The 8751-nt window shown below is 42.9% G+C and overlaps 1 pseudogene; it reads right to left on the reverse strand.

Moving 5' to 3' along the window:
• Positions 1–4271, reverse strand: part of LOC123097124 (uncharacterized acetyltransferase At3g50280-like) — a 20926-nt pseudogene extending 16655 nt beyond the window's left edge.
• Between the last annotated feature and the right edge of the window lie 4480 nt (positions 4272–8751).

Below are 8751 nucleotides of genomic sequence, written 5' to 3' on the forward strand. Positions count from 1 at the left end.
GTAGGATTCCAAATACTTGGGGCACCCCATGGCTGCTCCCCTCCCCCTCCAACCTATATATACGTGGGGAGGGGGCGCCTAGAACACACAACAACAATCGTTAGCCGTATGCGGCGCCCCCCCTGCACAGTTTACGCCTCCGGTCATATCTTCGTAGTGCTTAGGCGAAGCCCTGCACGGATCACTTCACCATCACCGTCACCACGCCGTCGTGCTGACGGAACTCATCTACTTCCTCGACACCTCGCTGGATCAAGAGGGCGAGGGACGTCATCGCGTTGAACGTGTGCAGAACTCGGAGGTGCCGTATGTTCGGTACTTGATCGGTCGAGCTAGAAGAAGTTCGACTACATCAACCGCGTTGTCAAACGGTTCCGCTTTTGGTCTACGATGGTACGTGGACACACTCTTCCCCCCTTGTTGCTATGCATCTCCTAGATAGATCTTGCGTGAGCGTAGGAATTTTTTTTGAAATTGCATGCTACGTTTCCCAACACCACCACCATCCGTCCACATCACGAAGCACCAACCATGAAAGGAGGAAAGAAAGAGATCTCCTTTCCTTCCTAGCCCGGCATCAGTCATGAGACCTGGGTCGATACCCCACAGTAGAGGGCGTCCACACCTGCGTCCCCAGCCAATCCCGGTGGACCGGGGGGACACAACCCCGTGACTACCGACGGCCGCCGTCGAGCCCGCTGTCGGGGAACCACCTGTCAAACACCGGCAACGGCGAGGATATCTCGCACTCGCGGTCGTCGTTTACACTACGCCGGTTCATCTCCGACCAAGTTTGAACAGGTGCCAGAAGGTGGTTTTCTCGGCCATCCTGTGGTTGAGGGACATGGCAACAAAGACGCCGTTGTCGAGCTCGGTGACCTGCGCGGCCAGGACCGGGCGGGAGCCCGCGGCGGCCTCTGCGCTAATCACCCCGTTGAGCGGGAAGAAGGACCAGAACACCCGCGGGATGCATAACGGGGCGGTGACGTCCATGACGGTGACACCCGGCGCCACGGCGTGGACGAACTCGGCGCCGGAGGCCGGAAGGTGCTTGATTTCAGGCGGACCAGGCGCCTGGACATGATCCGGACATCCCCCATCCTAGCTTAAGCTTGGTTGCCCACGGCCCAAACAAAATCTCGCTCGGTTCTCGAAGTTTCAGGTTTTAAATGGAGATTAGTGAGGTGCGGGCCCACCCTCAAATTCAGGCAAAGGTTTGATTAGGCGGGTTATAGTGGGAGTAACACAACGCAACCGAAGACAAGTTTGCTTGTCTGGTAAGTATTGTAACAAAACACTGTCCAAAGTAAAACGAGTCTACATCTAAATAAATTAGTAAGCGTTGCAACGCACGTCTAAAGTAATCTTATACATAATGCAAAAAATCATGTATATAGGGAAAATGAAATAATGATATCCTAATAATATTGGAATTCAATTTATTGAAAACGCAATAGTTTAGCATTGCATATTGCATAGAGAGCAAAGGCGCGACTATTTCCTAATATGTTTAAAAATCATAGTATAATATCAGTAATCTTGGACGTGCATCTTCATTCTCGTTGTACCCGAGTCGGTACATAAAAAAAATGCTTCCTTATTTCCCACACATCACATATATTTATTTATTTTTGAGAAAAAGTATTGCATTATTTGATCTAGACTTGTATCCATCATCCATAGGCGAACACGTTTCCATACTATTCTATTAGCGTGTATGGTAATTTTTTTGCAAGAGACGTCGATGTGTTCACGACCTTCTTCCGGGAGATCTTGAGAACGGAGCCATCAGCGGTGCACTATGGTGGCTTTTTGTTCTCGTCGGAACCGATGACGATCTTCGTGACCTGCTCAACTCATATGGTGGGCTTGACAAAAGAAATTCTTGTCCGCTGGATTCAGGGCAGCTTGCACTGCTACAAGAGGAATAGGCGACAGATATTTCCTTGTTGAGATTCCCTGCAATTTTAGTTTTGGCAGTTGAAGCAGCTAAAGATGTATATAAAGCACTGCAACTCTCCACTCGATTCAAAATAAAGTTTACAAACATGCGCATCTGCTCCCGGTCCGAAAGACCAATCGAGGCAGAATTTTTTATATTCAAGAAAACAAGTCAGTTAATTAACAAAAAAGACATTACTTATTATTTTATGATGTCAGACTTGTTTCCTAAAAGGAGATAAGCCTTCACAACTTCAGATTAGAGTTCTCTTTCTGTTCTTCTGCTTTTGAAATCTTGTTACTGCACAACATAGCTATATTTCTCAAAGAATCATCCAATTGCCTTTGGAGTCACAATTTTTTCTTTTCGGGCTAATTTAGCTGCAGCACATTCTGGGGTTAATGTCTCTATTATTTTGTCTAGTTTGGATATTTCCACCAACTTTCTTTCCTCACCAACTGCCTACATTTGAAAATCCACACAGCTAGGAGCAAATAATCCACTACCATCAGAAAGAAAACAAAGGAAAAGTATTATAAAATCTGATTGTTCAGAGAAACAAGGAACTGCGGGTTGCAAAAATATTCGTCCTTCTACTGGCAGGAACAAGCATACTTGCAGAGCAACACAAAAGCAATAAAGCCAAAAAATACCAACACTCTCCTTTGCAGAGCAAGTTTTAAAGTAAGATCGTCCAACTTTTTCTCAAGCTTATTATTCTTCACCTCCCAAGGTACACCAGCTTGATTTGCACTCCAAAGAAGCAATCCAGCATATGAATACTCCCGATGCACACTAATAAAGCAAAGATAACATTAGTAAGCATGAATTGTAGATTGACCATATATGATTGTTAGGACTGGTTCTATACATAAATGACAAACACAAATCAGTAAGCATGAGTAGTAATATTGACAACAGAAATCAGAGATAACATTACATTGGGCTATACATGATTGTTAGGACTGGATCTATACACAGATGACACTAATCAGAAAATGCCCTAGCCTCTCCCTCTCAACCTCAGTGGCGTACTTAAACCCAGACCTCAGATAAGCGTGAGATATTATAATGATATTGATAAACTAAATGACATTTAACCATTTTGTGCACACTTATCATTTGTTCATTTGAATTACTTCTATAACTAATAAAGACAAGAAGTTATATTATTAAGAGCATGGCTCATGATGCCACTGTAGGGTAACGCAGGAGAGAACAAAAAAAAATCCGTACTACGAACACGTCAGGACCACTATGAAGATGCATACAAGGTTTGATCTGATCACTGCCAACTCCTAGTGCAGCGGAAGTAGAGTTGGTGAAGATCGTAGGTGTAGATCCCTGCATCTAGGATTTTACAACCTCCCAATAGCGAGGATTTTCTCCCTCGAACGGTCCCTCAACCAGTCCTCCGGACAGCCCCTCGAACCGTATATCGAACGTACAATCTCTTTACCGGGTTGCACACATCCGGGGTCACCTATCCAGCAGAGGTTCACCGTCTAGGACTAATACCTACCGGAAACCGGACAACCTTTCGGCACTACGAAACTATTTCATGGAGGCATAGCTTTGTGATTAGAAACTCGAGTGAAATGGAGAGCCCTCTCCACCTCCATTTATAGTGTGAGCAAGGGGTGGAGGGAGGCCAAAAAGCAATCGACGAAAGGTGGGATAAAGCCCCATGGGGAGGGGGGGTTCCATCCATGGCTGGCCACACTTGGGGCTCCCTCATGGGGGCCCCACCTCCCCCAAAACACGCTCCACCATTTGTTGGAGGTGCTCCCCAAATGAGCCGCCTCCCCCAACAAAAATCCACGAAAGGGGCTGCCATCTAAAGGAGGTGCCCCTATAAAGAAATCTCACGAATCGCGGGGTCTTATCCCCTCACGCCGGGACAAGATGTTTTTGCTCGTGTGTTCCCTCCGAAAAATTCCAGGCAGGGCAAGAACATTTACGATACCCTCTAGAATGACCAGACATCGTCCGAAACGTTCCCAGTATGGTGCTTTAACCTGAAAGAAGTTTTGGTTTCTCCGAAACACTTCCGGTTTTCTCTCCAAAACTTTTCCGCCGACTTTCTCTCAGACTCGCTGTCTAGTACTCAATAGATAGATGACCCTTAAGTGTGTGACCTTGTAGGTTCAGTGAAGTACACACAAGACCAGAACCCCCTTCCGATCAATGATCAATAGCATAACCCTAGACATCCATATGGACCACTATACCCACACGAATAAATATTCGAGTGAACCTTTTGTTACCATATGTTGTTCATGTTGCTTCGTGATATGTTACAAATACCTGAGACGATATTTATCGGCATCCCCGTGAATCAATAACTTGTTCACTATGCCAGTTTTATCGTTAAAGGTTTTGTTCTCTTTTCTCGTTCCCGCTTTACGACACCCTTGTGATCAAATCAAATTGTGTTTGGCGAGACGTGATGGATACTGTAACACCGAGAGGTCCCTAAGAATATCTCTCCATCGTCGGAGAAGCAAATCCCAATCTTCAGCTATCTAGTCCCTTGTCATACTTTTTTGTGAACTCGTAAGGTGTCGTAATAGCCACCCTATTACAGATGACATTTAACAAACCCCAAAGTTCACGAAGCAAGTATTAAGAAACTAGATACTCTCATGGTCTAAGAAATTATGCAAATGTATAACTTTGTTTGTTAACTCGTGACGAATGTATCTCAAAGCATAACATCAATTGGGTCAATTCAACACAAGTGTTCTTCTACATTGTGTCCTCAAAGTTGTTGGCATAGTCATGCCATGATCATGAAAATGTGACCATCATGCAACACTTAAGCAGGCTTAGAGGGACGATTAGGAATATATTTACCGTTTATTATTTCACACATTCACATGGGTTTTCGTCTGATCCTTTATGGATATACGGGCTCAAGGACCATTGCAACTATATCACGGAACATAAACACTAATTATAAATTTGGAGATAAATAATAACTCTTATTATTGCCTCTAGGGCATATCTCCTACACCCTACAATAATAACAATAGTTGTTATACATAAAGAAAATTATCAATGAATTATAATAGAAATTATATGAATTATTATTTTATTGCCCGAAACAGAAATACGACACAATCTTCTATCTTATGTAGAACAGTCGAAGACTTGTACAAGCCGCGTGTCAAAATACAGAGATCGGTCAAAGAATATTTACACGTATAAAAAACATGATGTCAAATATCCAAGCAAAGTGAGGCTGATCTCATGTAGCCACGGAGTAGCAGCCACAAGCGTGCACAAGTTTGGCTTTGCATGTGCAAGGAAACACATACAACATGTGCATGTCTTTGCATGCGTACAATGCAAATTATTAACACAAGGAGGTGGACCGTGGGGCCATGTGTGTAGCAACCACGTGATTTTTTTTTCTTCCGCACAAAAAAAAACAAGTGAATTTTAATTGGGCTTTTTCTATGGTAACAGAAGGGAAAATATTAGGTGATACCACACCCCATATGCTATCATGATACAACTTCTGAGAAATCACATTTAAATGTTTCAAAAAATTCCGATTTTGTGTGTGGATATTCACAAGTCATATGTCTACAACCCGTAAAAAATCAGATCCAAATTCGAAATAGCCATTGAGAAACAAAAATGACAAATCAAGAATGAATAGTGTCAGAAATGGCATTATTCATAGATAGATTTGTCTTTTTTGTTTCTCAATGTATATTTTGAATTTTTGATCTGAATTTTTTAGGGGTTATAGACATATGTTGTATGAACATCCAAAAAAATTGATTGTTTGAAACATCTAAATATGATTTCTTTAACTTTGTAGCATGGGAGCATGTAAAAGGTGGTATCATCATATATCCACCCGGCAATAGAAGTTCGAAAGGGAACCAAGGAAAGGAAGGTGAGGCTCCCAATTTATCCATCAGCCAGGGATACATCCAGGCGGCATCACGCTCCTTTCGACCTCCAGTAAATAGTAATAGCATGTCTAGGGTTTAACTCGGGCTTTTTTTAGACATTGTTTAGCTTTGCTACAATTTGCATATGTGAGACCTGTAGGACTACCCTCTTATTCAGATCTTCTGTCAGGAAACATACCATTGTCTCATGCTTAAATCATATCAACAATTCAGATTGCATTATCATAGTTCTTGTCGTTTCTTTGGTTGCTTGCAGGAACTTGACCCTCGTTGTTCAGGTTGATCGTGCCTATGGTAAGATCAATAACCATCGGAGATTGGTTTAGCGATTGGAGAGTCGTATCATCGAGTATGGTATAGCCGGATCGTCAAGGTCAAAATGCACTAAATCGATATTTATCTCCACTCTCGTTGAAAGATTGGCCCGCTGACACATCACGCAAGAATTGAAATGAAGAACAACCAAATCGAGTTGAAACTTGAGATGGTGATGAAAGAAAATGTGCGATTGGTCGAGGAACATAATAGAAGTATGGACATAGGTGCACCATGTGCTTCCAAAGAATATTATTGCATATATACTTAAAGATATTACTCGTTTGTTGCGGAGATGTTCAGAACAATAAAAATCATCATTGTGTTCACTGAACTTACTGAGTTTCTTTTCTCCTTTCATGACCAGAGATTGAGGGGGCATCTAGCCCAGTTGGGCCTCCATGTGCCCACCAACCTTCAATCAAATTATTTTTCCGTTAATCCATCGATTGATTAAAAAAAATTGTTTTGTGGGCATTTTCTGAATTTTTTCCCGCATGTACATGAAGTAATAAAAATATGATTGTTTTTATGGGCAATTTTTTCGGATAGAAAGCTCCATCCATGGGCCACGCATGAAATAGCAAAAGTAAATGGTTGTGTCGGAATTGAACTCATGAACTCTCCTTTTGTCCCAATAGCTGCAACCAACTGGGCTAACATATACTCCCTCCGCCCCGTAATATAAGAGCGTTTTTGACACTACACTAGTGTAAAAAACGCTCTTATATTATGGGACGGAGGGATTAGATATTAATTTGTCCCACCTCGCTTATTTAGAGTTATTCCTACCAATTTATATACTTTGTAATTTACATGAAATTTCAGCAAGAAGTGAACTGGCGAAACGTAATTGCGGGTTGCCTTCGAGGCATTAAAGGAAGGATGCATTTCCACAATTAAAAGGAATTATGTGGGATGTCTTGGTGGCCGTGTATCAAAGGAAGGATCAACAATTAAAAGGAATTGTGTGGCCTTAGGAAGGATGGATGGATTTAAAGGACATTTAAATGGCAAGGATGGGACGTGTTGGTGGGGTTAAAGGAAGGATCAACAATTAAAAGAAATCTTGTGGCTTGTCTTAGGAAGGAAGGATGGGTTCACATGTCAAGGATTGGACGTGCAGGAGTTTCTTAAAAATACGTGCATGCTTTGTCTTAGGAAGGAAGGATGGGTTCACATGTCAAGGGTTGGACGTGCAGGAGTCTCTTGAAAAATACTTACATGCTTTGTCTTAGGAAGGAAGGATGGGTTCCACATGTCAAGGGTTGGACGTGCAGGAGTTTCTTGAAAAATACTTGCATGCTATGGTTAAAGGAAATGTGAAAGGAAGGATGGCAACGATGGGAGGTTTGTGTATATATTATAAAGGAAGGAAATTATATTGAATGGAAAGAATCGTTCAAAAAGAAAGGAAATTGACTGACACATGGAAACTGCCCAAGATTATTCCCCACGGAAGGAAATTATATTGAAAATTCGTGCTTGCGTAATCGTGTCATTATAAATAAAAGCATGGAAAATAAAATCGAGTGATTCTGGCAAATACCCACAATACATTCTGCCAAGTAGGCATGCGATAACAAGTAACTTCCTAGACCACAAGCTTTGATTATTCATTTTTTAGAAAATGGGATAACATCTGCATTGAAAATCTAGCACACACGCCACAAAATCAAAGCAATTTTTGTGCTAATACATAGACTGGATTTATTATGTAGTCATAAAGATCATGTGAAGTTATTTCGTACTATGGCTGAGAATGGATTTATTTGTAGTCAGACAGATTATGAGGGCTAGGCAATGAGTAATTTTTTCCTTCCTCTCCTTTCACTGTTTGGAGGGAGTAGAGCTCGCGGATGACGGCACTCACGTCTATCGTCTCAATGAGATTAATTTTTGAAGTTTCGTTAAACACTTCTTTCACTAGCGCAGTTGAATGATAGCGAGTCATGCGATGGCCAAACTCATCGTCTTAAGATTAACCATGCTCAAAGGTGTTCCTATTAGGCATACACCACGACCACTGTCGGCGGGACGGGAAGGAGGATAAGCGATGATACATGTGGGGCACTATGTTCAAATGCAGGACATGCACCTATGGGGACACTATGCTCAAAGGCGTTCCTATTACGCGTACACCACGACCACTGTCGGCGGGAGGGGAAGGAGGATAAGCGATGATACATGTGGGACACTATGTTCACATACGGGACATGCACCTACTCGGAGGGGTTCTTGAGCTATGCTTATTGCGCTAGGTCTGTATGATATTACTTTTCTCCCGTTATAATGCACAGGCATGTTTGTTACACTAGTAGAAAAAGAGGCTTCCATACGCCCCCATTAGTCCCCAAAATAATCGAACCGCGACCAAAGGGGTCTTTAGTCGCGGTTCGGGAGGAGACCCGCGACCAACTATCTGGGCCCAGCGCGCTCGGTCGACAGCTGGCGAACGGGAGGGGCTTTAGTCCCGGTTGGCCTGGCCAACCGGGACTAAAGGTCCTCAGGCTGGCCCGAAGGCCTTTAGTCGCGGTTGGCCAGACCAACCGGGACTAAAGGTTA

Source organism: Triticum aestivum, chromosome 4D (genome assembly GCF_018294505.1).
Source record: "Triticum aestivum cultivar Chinese Spring chromosome 4D, IWGSC CS RefSeq v2.1, whole genome shotgun sequence".
NCBI classification, from domain to species: domain Eukaryota; kingdom Viridiplantae; phylum Streptophyta; class Magnoliopsida; order Poales; family Poaceae; genus Triticum; species Triticum aestivum.